Consider the following 16,249-nt stretch of genomic DNA (forward strand, 5'->3'; position numbering starts at 1 on the left):
CCTTCCATCCTGTGTGCAACTCATGTCATAGAGTTTCAGGTGCTCAAAAATATTGTGATTATATTTGTTTTATGTAACAGGGAGAAAAAGGTCAGACTTCTTGTCAGAACCTATGCAAGCAAGAAGACAAATGTAATAGTAACCTTAAAGTTTTAAAAGAAAGGTGAAAATTAATCTGTTAACCTAGAATTCTATAACCAGCAAAAATGGCTTTCAACTATGACGGTTAATAAGTAAAACAAACAAAAAACCTTTTGAGATAAACAAAATCTGAGAAAATGCATCACCAGCAGAATTGCACTGCAAGACATTTTAAAGGAAATTCTTCAGGCAGAAGTAAAAGGATAGCAGATGGACATTTAGGTCACAATGGAAAGAAAATAATCAGAAATATAAATACACGGATAAGTATGACATCATTTCTCATTTTTAATCTTTTGAAAGATAAAGGGTTACATAAAACAAATAAAATCACAATGTATTTTTGAGCACCTGAAACTCTATGACATGAGTTGCACACAGGATGGAAGGGAGAAATGGAAAATTAAATTGTAAGGGCTTTATCCTATATTCTAATTGGATAATAGCATCTGAAGATAGATTGCCATAAGTTAAATATGTATATTGTAAAACTTACAACAACCACTATTAAAAAAATGTAAAAGGAAATTTAGCTAATACACCAGTGGGGGCAATATACACATACATATACCTAGAAATAGACATATGCATATGCATATACATATACACATACATACACATACACATGCACATAGGGAGATTTAAGCTCAACTATGTGGATAATTAAATATAAATTGTCAAAACACTCCATTTAGAAGGCAGAGAGGTAGTCATACTGGAGGAGAAAACACCAACCTATAAGCTGTAACAAGAAAAAACACTTCAGGTATTCAAAAATATAGGAATAAGTGTAAAAAATGAAAATGCATATGATGCAGCACTAACCAAAAGAACACTGAAGTGGCTATGTCAATATCAGGCCAAAAATATTTCTAAACAAGCCATGGATAAAGAAAGACATTACATATTTATTAAAATATGAATATATCAATGAGGAAACACATGCTAAATGTATGTGTACCTAATAATAGAGCTTCAAAATAATAAAGATCAAGAAGCAAAAACTAACAGAACTAAAAGGAAAAATAAACAAATCCTCAATATAATTGGAAATTTCCACTCTCCTCTTTCTGTAATTGACAGACGAAAGGACAAGCAATCAGAAAAGATATAGAAGACTTGAAAAACACCATTAAACGAATTGACCACCTTGATGTTTTTAGAACTCTCCAGGCAATAGCAACAGAATACAAATTCTTTTTAAGATCATGGACCATTTACCAAGCTGGATCATATTCTAGTTTGTAAAACAAGTTTTGAAAAGTTTAAAATAATTGAGAGCATAGAAAGAATGTTCTATTCCTACAATAGAATTAAACTATGAATTGATAACAGAAATATATCTGGAAAATTTTTACATAATTGTAAATTAAATAACCTCCTACTAAATAACAATTGGGGTCAAGGAAAAATCACAATGTAAGTCATATTTTCAACATATGTGTGGATGATGGCTAACCAGTGTATAAAGGGAAGTTTATAATGTTTAGTACTTACATTAGTAAAAAAAAGAGAAAAGTCTAAAATCAGTGGGAAACTAGAGAAAGAAGAGCAAAGTGAAATAGAATGAGATAATAAACATATGAACAGGGGGAAACCAAAGGAATAAAAACAGAAATTAATAGAGAAAATCATTGTTACTAAAAGCTATCAAATATAATGATTAAAAATTGGATACTTTCTCCTTAAAATTTGGACAAAATAAAGATATCTGCCCTCCTATATGCATTATTGTACTCTAGATTCTTTCCTGTGTAATGAGGAAAGAAAAGGGAATAAAATGTATATATACTAGAAAAAAGAAGTAAAACATATGACCGATTATACGATCATCTATATAGAAAATTCCAAAGATCTCCAAAACACTACCAGAACTAATTGAATTTCACAAGGTTATAGAATACAAGGCCAATATAAAAAAAAATAGAGTATTTCCACATACTATTAATGAACCATTGGAAAATTTTAAAATATCATTTTCAATAACACTGAAAAACATGAAGTAATTTTGCTTAAATAGAAACCATTACATGCAAGATCTTTCCATGAACAACTATAAAAAATTAATGACAGAAATAAACAAAAGACCTAAATAAATGGAGAGATACATCCTAGCCATGAATCAAGAGTTAAGAAGTCAATTTTCCTAAAATATATCTACAGATTAAATGCAATCCCAATCAAAGTTCCAGCATGTTTCTCACAGACACCGACAAGCTGATTTTAAGATTTATATGAAAATGCAAAGGACCTAGAATAGCAGAAACAATTTGAAAGAAAAAAAAAAAAAAAACTAGGAGGACTTCTACATTGTGATTTCAGGAGTTATTGTAAAGCTACAGTAATCAAGAAAACTATGGTTATTGTAAAGATAGATTATAGGGAGGTAGGTAGGTAAGTAGGTAGGTGGACAGATATGAGAGTTTGAGATTGAGAGAGGGAGAGATGATAGATGGATACACACATAGATACATAGATACAAGTGATATGGAACAGAGTCCAAAAATAGATCCACACATATATGGTAATTAATGTTTTGGTTTTGTTGTAAGTTATTTTAATGTTTTCCCTCTCACCACCACAAAGACAGTCTATGATCCAGTCTTGATTCCCCACCCTTCCATCTTCCTCCCTCAAAACAAGTATTACCTCTGTCTTCCCAGACAACTTAGTAAGGGCTGCTATTAGGTTTTTCTTGCTCAACCTGGAGCATGAGGTGGTGACAGATGGTAATTAATGGATGGTCAAAATGGACAAGTCAAGGAAAATGGAATTGAGAATGGAACAGAAGTGCTACTCAAGGCTCAGCCTCATCCTTCCAGCTTAGCCTCCCGGGCAGTGGAGAGAGACATGAATATCCATCAAGGTCAGGGTTGTACCCAGCTGGGCCAGAATCCTGACCATGAGGAAGTCCAATAAATATTGAGGATGTTTAATAACATGTATGCTGCCCGATTTTGCAAGTGTGCTCCATCTTCAGACACTGTGATGGCCCTGATATCCTTGTCAACGAGGCCCCAGCATGACTTGGGCTGGTGGGGCCAAATGGTAAAGGGAGGGGGGTGATTCCCTGAATGGAGAAGCCTTATGGGATATATCAGGAGATCATTCAGCTGCTGATTTTTGAGAAGTGAATGAATGAAATCTATTAAAAAAGACACTTCAAAACTCTCAAGATATGGAATAATTTACTTCTGAAGTTGCACCTTCCTTGAGGTGTGAATGTCAAAAATATTCTGTATTATTAATCAAGTTATGAATATGACTTCTTAAATACTTGTCATATTTAAATCAACACATGGGTCTTAGAAAAAATAGAAAAAATAAGTGAATAAAATAATTACAATCTAAACCATCACATATCTTACCATGCTGCATTTCTGAATTTTTCTAAGCAATTCATAATCTACTTTAAGACTTCATCTGCCTGGTATATCTTTAAACACCTCATTTGATTTACATAGTCTCATTCATTTTATGCATTTTATTTCTATAAAACTTTGGAATTTTTTACCCCATGTAAGCTGCCTTTGTCCATCACTAGGGAAATCGCTGATTTGTTCGCATTATTATCTGTGACTTTACTTAAATTATTCTGTTCTTTCATTTGTCTATTATTTACCCAGATTATGTATAATTTACACATCTTCTTTCCTATCTGCACCAAGTTTCTTTTGCCCTCTATTTCTCAGAGCCAATATTAAAATCACATCTATCTGATACCTAGTATAAACTGAAAATTTAGGAACTTTACCTTCCTTCTCCCATTTGCCCCACCTCAGCATTACCTAAATGTAATCTTGATGTTACAAGACTTGAATAATTATTTTGACATAAACTGCATAATCATATTTCTACTTTTATTACTTAGAGAAAACATATTTTACCAAATTTGCTAATTATTTAGTTCCTAATGTGAATGCCTGGAATTTTTCCTGGGGTAGCTTCCTTCCTTCCTTCCATCCACCCTTCTTTCCTCTCGTCATCTATTTATTTCCTTTTAAGAAACATATGTAGCTCTCTGGGCTCAGAATAGCCTTGCGGCAACACGACGAGACGCACCAAGAAGGTTGGATTCGTTGGTCAATACCGGGCCCGTTATGGCGCCTCCCTCAGGAAAGTGGTGAAGAAAATTGAAATCAGCCAGCACGCCAAGTACACTTGCTCCTTCTGTGGCAAAACCAAAATGAAGAGAAGAGCTATGGGGATCTGGCACTGTGGTTCCTGCATGAAACAGTAGCTGGTGGGGCCCGGACCTACAATACCACCTCTGCAGGCACAGTCAAGTCTGCCATCAGGAGGCTGAAGGAATTGAAAGACCAGTAGACGCACCACAGCTTGAAACATCTCTAGCCTATAATAAATGGGTTAATTTATGTAAAAAAGGAGAAAGAAACATATGTAGATGGCATGTTTGTTTTCTTAGTACTTACATGAATTAAAATATCCTTACATTATTTTTGCACAGAATAAAAATCTTTCCGAATCTCTATTTCCTCAAAATTAGTCATAGGCATTCACCAGGTTGGACTGTCTCCTAGTAAACTTGTTCTATGAGTAAACTGTTTCCTGTTTACTGCTTCACCTCTTGACTGAATGCTTGTAGGAGTTGTATTTAATGCATGGCATTTAAAATTAAGTATCAGATTCCTTATGTTTAATTTTTGCCTATTTTGTTCATATTTTTAATTTGGAACCTTAAAACACCATAAAGATAAGAGCACATTTTTTTCAGATTGCAAATTAAATCAGTCAACCATCCACTATGATATTCTTATGGACTTAGAGTACAACAAAACTTCATAAATCCAAACTTCAAAGCACTTTTTAATTCTCCAAAAAAAAACACATATTTATAAGACAGCATTCTATAACTGCATAGCCTTCTAATAATGGTAGTGTTTGATAGGAACACTTTCAGTTTAATGAAAGTAGAATAAAGTCATACACAATATTTGCTATATGAGATGATTAGAAGCACTTATAATTTAATTCAGACTGACAGTGATTATTATTGGAGGTGAACTCCAGAATATTAGGGACTATTGCATAATTGGACAACAGCGACTCTTCTATGTCTCCAAATTTTTCAAACAGCCCACCTCTGAGGAGATGACAAAAAAAATGGTATTGCTCTTGATAGAAGAATCCTAAAAGCATAGTTATTTGCCCTCTTCACATTGTTTTTAATAATTCTTATTGTGATGTCTACCTCATTTGGATGTGACTAGTTCTGCTTTTCCATTATTTCACTCTCAACCTATTTGTGTCTCCTTATTTCAAGCTCATCTCTTGTACAAAGCATAGAACTGGCTCTTGTTTTTCAATTATAATAATCTCTTGTTTTGGAACACAGTGTATTTTCCATTTCATATTTGATGCAATTTTCATATGTTTGGGTTTAAAGGCACTTTATTGTTAATGGTTTTCTGCTTTTATCCTGTTCTTTATTCCTTCAGTCTTCCTTGTCTGCTATCAAATTAGAAATATTAAAATTTTACAGTTTACCTTGAGACTTCCTTACTTGTCAAGTTTTTAACTACTTGCTGTCATTTTATGATAGCTAGTCTTGGAGGATGTGTTTTATCTAACATTGCTAAATTTTTTAAAATGCATATAATTCTGAGGGTCCTATAATGCTGACTTGAGATTAAAACCTATAAACTTTCTTTTAGGATACCCAGAACCTTGAGTTCCTGAGAGCAGGTATTGATTTTATTTATCCCTGTGCTCCATAAATACTGTGGCCTATTTCTGTTAATACTTGGCTAGGTTACACAGGTCAACTTACACATTGAAGACAATGAAAAAATGCTGCATAAAAATATAAAAGATGCCATCTACCTTAAATGTACTGAAGGACAGAAGGTATTGGGAATCTACTTGGTCAAATTCCATTTGTACATTCTGAGAAAAGTTCATGTTCCAAGTTTTTAAGTTTGTGTTAAATGCCCAAATTTCAAAAGAACGGCTAGGAAAAAGAAGCTAAACAATTATTTCTTGTTGAAAGAAACTTTTCTCTGCTAAATCTAAAACACACACATTTAAACATGTGCAAGAGAACTCACTTAATAGTAATTAATATTTATTTTTAACTTCAGAAATGAGTCTTTATGTTAAATAGGCCCTTGGCAACTTTTTGTCTTCTTCATTGAGGCGCTAAAGAAGGAAGTATGTAGAGCATGAGCCAACGCATTAATGCAAATAGGGCCTAGAGAAGCACAGACATCAAACATATTAAATAAGCTGACTTGGACTTCTGTTCAGCTTCCAGTTAGTATCAGACATTTATTAAAGATTTCAAATTAAAATGTCCATTATGTTTCTAAAGCTTCATCCCAGAAGCCCCGTAGAAGGACTAATAAATGCTAAGATATACAATATCTTTACAGTCAAAATTACTGCAAATAATAGTGACGTTAGAAGTGATCACTCATAGTGGTAAACTGAGTTCTCAGAACGAATGTCCCAATTAAGTAACTTGTGTCATATCCCTTAAACACAATTATCTTCTTGAGTCATTACATATCATTATATATACTTCCAATATTTCTTAAATAGGATTTCTGAAATAGCAGAGTAAACCAGCCATATGCATGAAGATGTAATATTCTGATAAATGTATAATGGCAAATATCAGAAATATCCAAATATCCATCTATATGGCAATAAGTAGTTAAGAAACTCTACTCAATGGAAAAATTGGTAAAATAATGATACAAATAAAAATGATCAATGTCAAAGATTTGATTTACTCATTAACTAATAAGGGAAATAGTAGAATGTTAAAAACAGATTCAGAGTTGAATCAGAAGAATAGACAGGCAATCACAAATGCTGAATTTGTTAATAGGTACAAAACAGGCTTCTATGATCTTGGGGATGGAGGGGAATCAATTACACACAGCGAGAAAAAAAATATGCATCTCCATTGCTAGAATAATTTCATTATTATCAGTATACTACAGCTCACAGATTTGTAAATTAACTTAAAAACAATGGAATTCACACACATATATGGAATAATATATCTTGAAAGGGTTTTTGAGACAATGCCTAGCATTTCATAAGATATACAGTTATCTAGTGTGTGTGACATTTCAGACTTTTATAATCCTGACAATTGTAAACGAAAAACACTTCAACATGTCATGATAAATGACATACAATATTCAACATTATATACTATATATGTACATAGATACTTGGATGATGATTGCATCCATGTGACAGGAATAAAACAAATTAACAAAAAATCGGAGCATATTGGACAAAAGACTGAATTATGTCAGTTTGAAAAGTGTATGTATGAATTTTTGTCAGTGTTACAAAGTGTCTGTCTTATAGTTAAATTGTTTCTATAATCGAGATACTTATTAGGAGTTGGTTAAATCACTAAAGTATGCTCAATTGTTCCATTCTCTCGAGTTTACCCAAACATTGTAACTGCATGATGCAACCATTTTAACAAACCTCTTTCCTCTCAATTTGGTGTATTCTTAGAATGAAAAGAACGCAACTGGAACTGAAAACTCCAAATTAGTAGAAGTATCTTTTTGATCTGACCATTCCTTTCTCCCTTCATTTTCACTGAAAGCTTTGGTCATTATCCTGGGCATTAGATTAGAATTAAGGATTATACTTATCCAGACAAACAGTAGGAGATAAGAGACAGAAAACAGGTAAAAACTCTGATCAAGAGAGAATATAGGGTACTAAAAACAAAGAATGCTAATCTGATTATATGTCCAAGAGGTGAACCTTTTTGAAGATGGAAAGGATTGCTTTATACATTATTATTATTGAAATAATAATTAACATTGACAGAAGTTTAATGTTTTAAATATTATAAGCATTGGTTAAAGCCTGATGTTCAAACATGGAAGATTTTACAATACATTATACTATAGCCACATGATGAAATACTGTGCAGTAATCAAAGCGATGCTAGAGAAGAATAGTTAATAATTTGGGGAGGGCTGGGGACCTGCTATTTCCTACCCAATATGAATCCCACCCCCCATGTCTAGCTAATGAAAATCTTAACATTCTTAGGGTGCCAGTATATCCACTTACACATACTGACTGTACAAAACACACTTGCATCTAAGATTATCTATGTGATAGAGGTCTGCCCAATGACATATTGTTGGAACATAAAAGTGAGAGCAAAATATCAATTACATATATGTATTAAACTTCCTGTATTCAATATATAATGAGTCTGGTATCACAGAAATAAGGAAGGACTTCTGCTTATTAGCAAATAGGTGTAACAGGAACCAGATTTACCCTCCAACCTGAAACAACCAGAATATGGACAAAATACATGAAAAAATAGCTTCCAGGTATACAATATCAGGCAAGGAAGAAGAGTGATCCCAGAGAGAGGGAATAATATGAGCTGAGCCCTCAGGCTGCGGAGGCTGACTAATGGTGGGTAGTTTCCAGCTACGTCAAAGCCATGGGAAATCTGACAGGATTCGGTGTGCTCCCTTAGTCAGGGTAACAAAGCTGGAGTATGGTGAGGCCACGGCAGCCAGAGACTGCAAGACAGAGTACCCTGGAGGGAAAGCTTCTCAGAGAACTCCAGAGATCTGCAAGGGCCCCTTCTGAGTCTCCAGCTGAGTAAGAATCAGCAGATGCAAGCAGGAAAACACCTGAGAAGCTATACACTACTAATTAATCAAAATAAAGTAGAATGGGTATATTAACAAGAGAGTATACTTCAGAGAAATAGTATTACCAAGTCATTTTATATGTTAAAAAGTTAATTCATCAAGAAGAAACAGAATCCTCAACCTTATGCAGCTCACCATAGCACACCATATGAATCAAAAACTGATACACTTGCAAGGAGAAATAGACAAACCCACAATTGTTTTCAACACCCTCTCTCTACACTTGATAGAACAAGGGAACAGAATATCAGTGTGGATATAGAAGGATTAAACAACCCTATCAGGACAACCTACAAAATAGGTTTATTTCAATTACCCATGAGGAAAAGCTCTAGAAATCTAAGGTGAAATTAGAAATTATTTTGGTGGGAGTGAAAATGAATGTGTGGAATTCATTTATAGAAGTCCACAGAGGGGATTTAGTGCATTAAATAGCTGTAACAGATGACACTACTCAATTTGAAGTACTTAGTTTTCCCTTAGAAAATCAAAACAGAAGCACAAACTAAAAACAAAGTAATCAAGAGAAAAATAATAAAGGTAACAGCAGAAGTCAATGGAATATAAAACAAAAAGAATAGGGTAAATTAAGGAACAAAAATCTGTTTTCTGAGAAAATCAAGAAAACTGATCAATCTATAGGCAGTTCGATCAGGAAAATAATGAAAGATGACATGAACTAAAAAATATCACAGAAGTGACATCACAATAGATTATACAGTTTTATAAACCTATAATGAAGGAATATTATAGACAACTTTATGCCAATAAATTCTACATCTAGATAGAATGATTGAATTACTTTAAGATAACAAACTCTCAAAACTTCCTCAAGAAGAAATAGATAGCCTGTATAGCCTCTACCTATTAAAGAAATTGACTCTATAGTAAAAGCATTCCCACAAAAATAACTCCAAGCCCAGATGGCTTTACTAGTGAAATTTAGAAAACATGTAAGGGAGAAAAACCATCAGTTCTCCAAAATCACTTCCAGAAAATTGAAGAGTTCCCATTTTCAACTCATTTTATAAGCAAACCAGACAAAAATAGCCAAGTTATTTATTTTTAGAAACCACAGACAAACCCGTTATGAACTCAGATGCAAATATTCCAAACGAAGTTTAATAAACAGAATCCCATACTATATAAAAAGTATGATAGATCATGATGAAATGTATTTCAATGCAGGAAGGTTAAGTTTGGTTAAAGAGTTGAAAACCAATCAATTAATTCATCATATTCACAGAATATGGAAGATAAATCATTTGATCCATTCAATAAATATAAAGAGTCCATGGGACAAATCCCAACCTTCATCCATGGTAAACACTTGGCAAACTAGGATCAGAAGAGACGTCCTTAACCTGATAGGGGACACTGAGCAAAAACCACAGCTAACTCCATGAACCAGAGGAAGGGCTGAATGGCCCCTGCTGTCCCCGACACCTGGAGTAAGCAGAGGAAAGCTCTGCCATCACCTGTAGTCAGCATTTTAATAGAGGTAATAACCAGTGCAAAAAGGCAAGGAAAGAAAATTTTAAGAAGCTAGAGACTAAAAAGAAAGAATAAAACACTGTCTATATTTGCAGAAAACATAGTCTATGTAGAATATCCTATACAATCTACAATAAATAGATAAGAAAAAAGAAAGTTTGGCATAGTTTGATAATACAAAATCAGTATAAAGGCTTCAATTGCATTTATATACTAGCAATGAAAAATCAGAAATTGAAATACAAAACATATATTAAAATATAAAAATTATAAATTAATGATGAAGAGGGTGAAATGTATGTACTGAGAACCATAAAACATAATTAAGAAAACTTTTTTAAAGTCTAAATAATTGTAGGAATATGCAGGGTCCTTGATTGGAGAACTCAAGATTAGTAAGATACAATTTTGCCCTACTTGTGTGTTTGAGCTTCAGCACAAACCACACAAAATTTCCAGCTAGACCTTGAATAACCACAGAAACTTAAAAGAGAATAAAATTGGAGGACATACAGTACTTGATTTAAGACCTATGATAAAACTAGAGTAATCAAGGCAGCAGGGTATTGGCATAAAGGTAGAGAAGTAACATGATAGAAATTCCAAAATATATGTTTTTATGCATATGTACATGTATTCTAAATTTAATAAGTATATGCATAATTGTATTATAAATATAAATACATGCATATATGAATACATACTGTATATGTATTGCTTTTATATTCATACATTAATTAATTTTAAGAAAGATACAAAGGAATTCAGAATAAAAAAAGAGAACCTTGAAATGCCATGCAGCATATATAATGATCAACTCAAAATGGACCATGGACCTAAATATTTAAATTTATAAATTTTAGAATAAATTATGGGAAAAAATCTTTTTGACTTTGTTTAGGTAAAGGGTTCTTAGCTAGAACTCCTAAAGCATGATCCATAAAAGAAACATAATGATAAAAAAGAACTTCACAATAGTTAAGAAAAATTTTCCTCTTTGTAAGTCACCATTAAGAGAATGAAAAGACCAGCAACAGGCTGGGATTTCAAATTTTCAAATCTCATAAACAATTTGTATACAGAATATATAAGGACTCTCAAACCTTGATAATAATGGGAGAAACAACCCAACAGGAAAAGGCAAGAGATTTGAACACACCCTTCACTTATGAATAAAACTGGATGCTCCATAGGCACATGAAAATATGCTCAACATCATTATTCTTATGGGAAATGCAAATATAAACTGCTCCTATACACCTATGCGAAAGACTAAAATTTAAAAACCTGAATGCATCCAGTATTGGAAGAGGGTGTGGAGCAACTGGAGTTTTCATACACTTCTGTGAAATAAATGGTCAACTATTTTGGAAAACAGTTTAGCAGTTTCTCAAAAGACTAAATAGGCCAAGCTGCAAAAATTTGAAAAATGAAATAATTAAGATAATAAATATCCATGCATCCATACTATTATAAATATGATTGAATATTTATTTAAGAAAATAAATAAATGTTGGAGAATTGACAAATATCTCAGGCAAACAATTCCAAGTAATTCACATAGATACCTTACCCTCAAGTAGATGAAGTACAATTCCCTATTTCTTAAGTGTGGACTGTGCATATTCATACACTGTTTAATATTTACTTATTCAATGTATATTCCTTCCATAAAATACAGTATAGAGAGGGGGACAAATAGTACATTTACATTGGAGATACATGACAAAACCCACTTCAGTCAGGTGATCAAGATTAACATCAACAGTGATAAGTTATGCTGACAGGATGTCACATTGATATGATACAATGAAAATGTTGCTTCTTTGGTTTTCTTCCTCCAAAAATACAACCAGTCTATTCATGAGAAAAACATCAGATAAATCATAATATAGGGTCTTCCTACAAAATACCTGACCAGTAAACTCAGAAATTCTCAAGGCCTTCAAATACAGGAAAAGTCTTAAGAAACTGTCACAGCCATGAAAAGCCTAAAGTGACATGATAAATAAATGTAAGGCGACATTTGGGATAGGCTACTGGAACAGAAGAAGGACATTATGTAAATCTAAGGAAATTGAATAATGTCTGGACTTCAGTTACTCAATGTTTCAAAAATAGTTCATTAGTTGAGAAACATGTAGCATACTACTGTAAGATTTTAATATAAAGGGGACAATGGGTATGGAATGTTGTAGTGGCTTGGAGCTATGTACCCAAGGAAAACATGTTTTTCATCTTAATCCCTTCCTGTGGGTATGATCCCATTCTACACAGTACCTTTTGATGAGGTCACTTCAGTTAAGGTGTGGCCCAACTGGATCTGGATCAGTCTTAAACCTATTACTGGAGTCCTTTCTAAGCAGAAGGAAATTCAGACAGAGGGACAGAAGGCCTTGCAAAGGAGCTGGAAGTCAGTGGAACCCAGAGAAGCCAGGAGAGGCTGCCATATACATTGCCTTGTGAAAGAACAGCAGAGGACCAAGGATCGCTGGCTTCCAGCCTGAGTCAGAATGCCACAGTCTTCTGAGAGGAAGCATCACCTCAGCCACACCTTGATTTTGGACTTCTCCTGGTCTCAAATGTGTGAGTCAGTAAATTCGTGTTGTGTAAGTTAATCCATTGCATGATATTTGTTTTAGCAGCCAGGAAAAGAAAGTATACACTACTCTGAATTGTCTTGGCAAGTTTTCTGCAAATCTAATGCTAGATCTAAAATAAAATAAAAATTTTATTTAAAAAACAGTTAAACATATACCTATCATATAACCCAATCATTCCACTCCTATGTAATTCACCCAAGATAAATGATAGTGTATGTTTGTATAAAAGAATTGTACATTTTGTAATTTTATAATTATTAAAATTATAATTACACAATTTATAATTTAGCAACCTGTAAATTGCCAAAAAATGATAGCAACTTTATTTGAAAGATCCCCTAACTGAAAACTACACTAATATCCATCAACAGGTGAATGGATAAATAAATTGTAGTGTTCTAGTTTGTTAATGCTGCAGAATGCAAAACACCAGAGATGGACTGGCTTTTATAAAAGGGGGTTTATTTGGTTACACAGTTGCAGTCTTAAGGCCATAAAGTGTCCAAGGTAACACATCAGCAATCGGGTACCTTCACTGGAGGATGGCCATTGGTGTCCAGAAAACCTCTGTTAGCTGGGAAGGCGTGTGGCTGGCATCTGCTCTAAATTTCTGGTTTCAAAATGTCTTTCTCTTAGGACGCTCCCCTCTAGGCCGCAGTTCCTCAAAAATGTCACTCTTAGTTGCTCTTGGGGCATTTTTCCTCCCTCAGCTTCTCCGGAACAAAAGTCTGCTTTCAATGGCTGTCTTCAAACTGTCCCATCTTCTGCAGCTCCTCTCTCAGTTCCTGTGTATTCTTCAAAGTATCCTTCTTGTCTGTAGCTCCTCTTCAAAACATCACTCACAGCCGCCCTGCACTTTGTTCCCTCTGCCTGTCAGCTCATGTATATAGCTCCACTGATCAAGGCCCACCCTGAATGGGTGGGGCCATGCCTCCATGGAAATATCTAATCAGAGTTATCACCTGCAGTTGGGTGGGGCACATTCCATGGAAACACTCAAAGAATTCCAATCTCATCAGCACTAAAATGTCTGCCCCACAAGATTGCATCAAAGATAATGGGGTTTGGGGGACATAATACGTTCAAACCAGCACACGTTTCTTGGCCAGGGGAACGTGGCTAACATCCTCACTGATAAATCTTATTGATGGCATGTACCCCTGAGCTGATATTGTTAAAAGGGTGTTTTATTTGTGTTATTTCCAAAAGGAATACATGAGACATTATATTTAATTATACATAGGGCAACCTGGGTGAAGTATATACATAGGAACTCCTTGTAGTTGAAAAGAATGTGTATTTTGCTGTTGATGGGCAGGGTGGTCTATAAACATTAGACCAATTTAGTCGATATTGTTCAGAACTCTGTACCTGACTGATTTTCTGTCTATTTGTTATATCAAGTACTGAATGCTGAAGGTTGATGTCTCAAATTATAACTAGATGTATTATGGTTCTCTTTTTGTTCTATCAGATATACGTCACATAATTTGAAGGTCTGTTCATAGATGCATTAAACAATTAAGAATACACTCATGTCTCTTTGATGAATTGAGAGTTTTATCGTCACCATCCCTCCCCATCTCTTAACTCCCCTTGATCTAAGCCTACATTGACTGATATAGCTCTCCAGCTTTCCTTTGTTTATTTTTTCAGCTCTTTTTCCTCTCCTTTTGCTTCTAGCTTATCCACCTTTATATTAAAATGGGATTCTTGCAGAAATCAAAGCAGCTTGCTTTTATTGCCACCTGCAAATTACTATCTTTTAATTAGGAAGCTCAGGCTATTTACATATAGTACAATTATTGATAAGTTTGAATATAAACCATCATCTTGCCAGAAGTTCCATTTATTCCATGTGATCTTTTTTACCTGTTCCCTCATTTCCTGCCTGAATTTAAATTTAATGTTTTTACAATTTGGTTTTATTTCCATTTTCAGCTTTTCAGAATAGCTCTTTCTGTTAATATTTCTACTTGCTCTAGGTTTTAACATATCACAGTATACCAAATGTCATACTTTTTCCCTGCATTAAATTAATCCTATAATAGTGTAGTTCTAATACTCTCTTCCACCTCTTTTGCTTTTGCTTCTATATATTTTAATTTACATGGTAAAAGTCAATAATTGTGATTATTTGCACTATAGGCTGTCAGTTATCTTTAAGAGTGGTTGAAGATAAGAAAAATGCCTTTCAATTTACTTACCCATTTCTGTTCTCTGGAACTATCCAATTCTTAGTGCAGATTCAAATTTCTCTCTGGTAACATATTGTTTGGAAATTTCTATACCATTCCTTGTACTGCATGTCTAAGCTTTGTCTGAAAAAGACTTTATGTTTTTATTGTGAAAGACATTAATGCTGGATACAAACTTAAAGGTTTGCAAATTTTCCCTAATACTCCAGATTACTCAATTTTATTATGATTTGCTTGCTTTCTCATGAGAAATATTCTGTTTTTGTTATTTTGCATTTTCTGTATTAACTATGCCTTATATCTGGCTGTCTTCAAAGTTTCCCATTTATCTTTGGTTTTCAGCTGTCTGAATATTATGTCATGGTGCATGCATGTCTGTGCATATGTGTCTGATATTTATCTTCCTTTGACTTCTCCACTTTTTGGATCTGTGGCTTTGTTTCTTTCATTGTATTTAGTAGATTCTTGGCAATTATCAACTAAACATAACATCTGCTCACTTTTCTCTCTTAATTCCATTTCCATATACATTAGAACATTTGACCACCTTATCATCCATTCTTTTTATTATTGTTTTTTTTTCTCTTTTTATTTTAGGTTCGTCATTTGTATTGACCTTTCTTCAATTTCAATTATTCTTTCTTCAACCCTCAGCTCTGTTACTGCTATTTTATTGGAAGTGTTTCTTTTTGACTATCTCTTTTACTTGTCTCCATTTATTTTCTGGAATTCTGTTTTTGTTTATGCTTATTGTCCTTACTTTCCAAAGATCTTCTATCATTTTACCCATAGTTACTTAAAGTAAATCTGATACTTTGTTTATCTCTTAGTGTGTACTCCTAGATAGCTTTATATCTTGAAGTTTTCATTTTTGTTTTTGAGAACCTCAAAAATTTTAACAGAATGCCAGACATCTAGTGTGGGACAGTAGATGATAAGGTGAATAGTGTCTACATCTGAAAATGCAGAGGCCTCATTTCAGGCAGTTTGTGTGGGGGATGGAAAGAGTCTTATCAGCAGTTGACAGGGTTTGGGTTGCTGTGACTCCTATCAATGTACGAGTGGAAAATGCTGCTCAGTGTTCGAGTTCTATCCTCAGTTTTCGGCTGTCTCAGTCGACCTGCACAGCAGG

At 33.8% G+C, this 16,249-nt stretch overlaps 1 pseudogene; it reads left to right on the forward strand.

The window, feature by feature from the left end:
- Positions 1-3,081: 3,081 nt before the first annotated feature.
- On the forward strand, positions 3,082-4,467 carry LOC119545362 (annotated as a pseudogene).
- Positions 4,468-16,249: the final 11,782 nt, after the last annotated feature.

Source organism: Choloepus didactylus, chromosome 10 (genome assembly GCF_015220235.1).
Source record: "Choloepus didactylus isolate mChoDid1 chromosome 10, mChoDid1.pri, whole genome shotgun sequence".
NCBI lineage: Eukaryota > Metazoa > Chordata > Mammalia > Pilosa > Megalonychidae > Choloepus > Choloepus didactylus.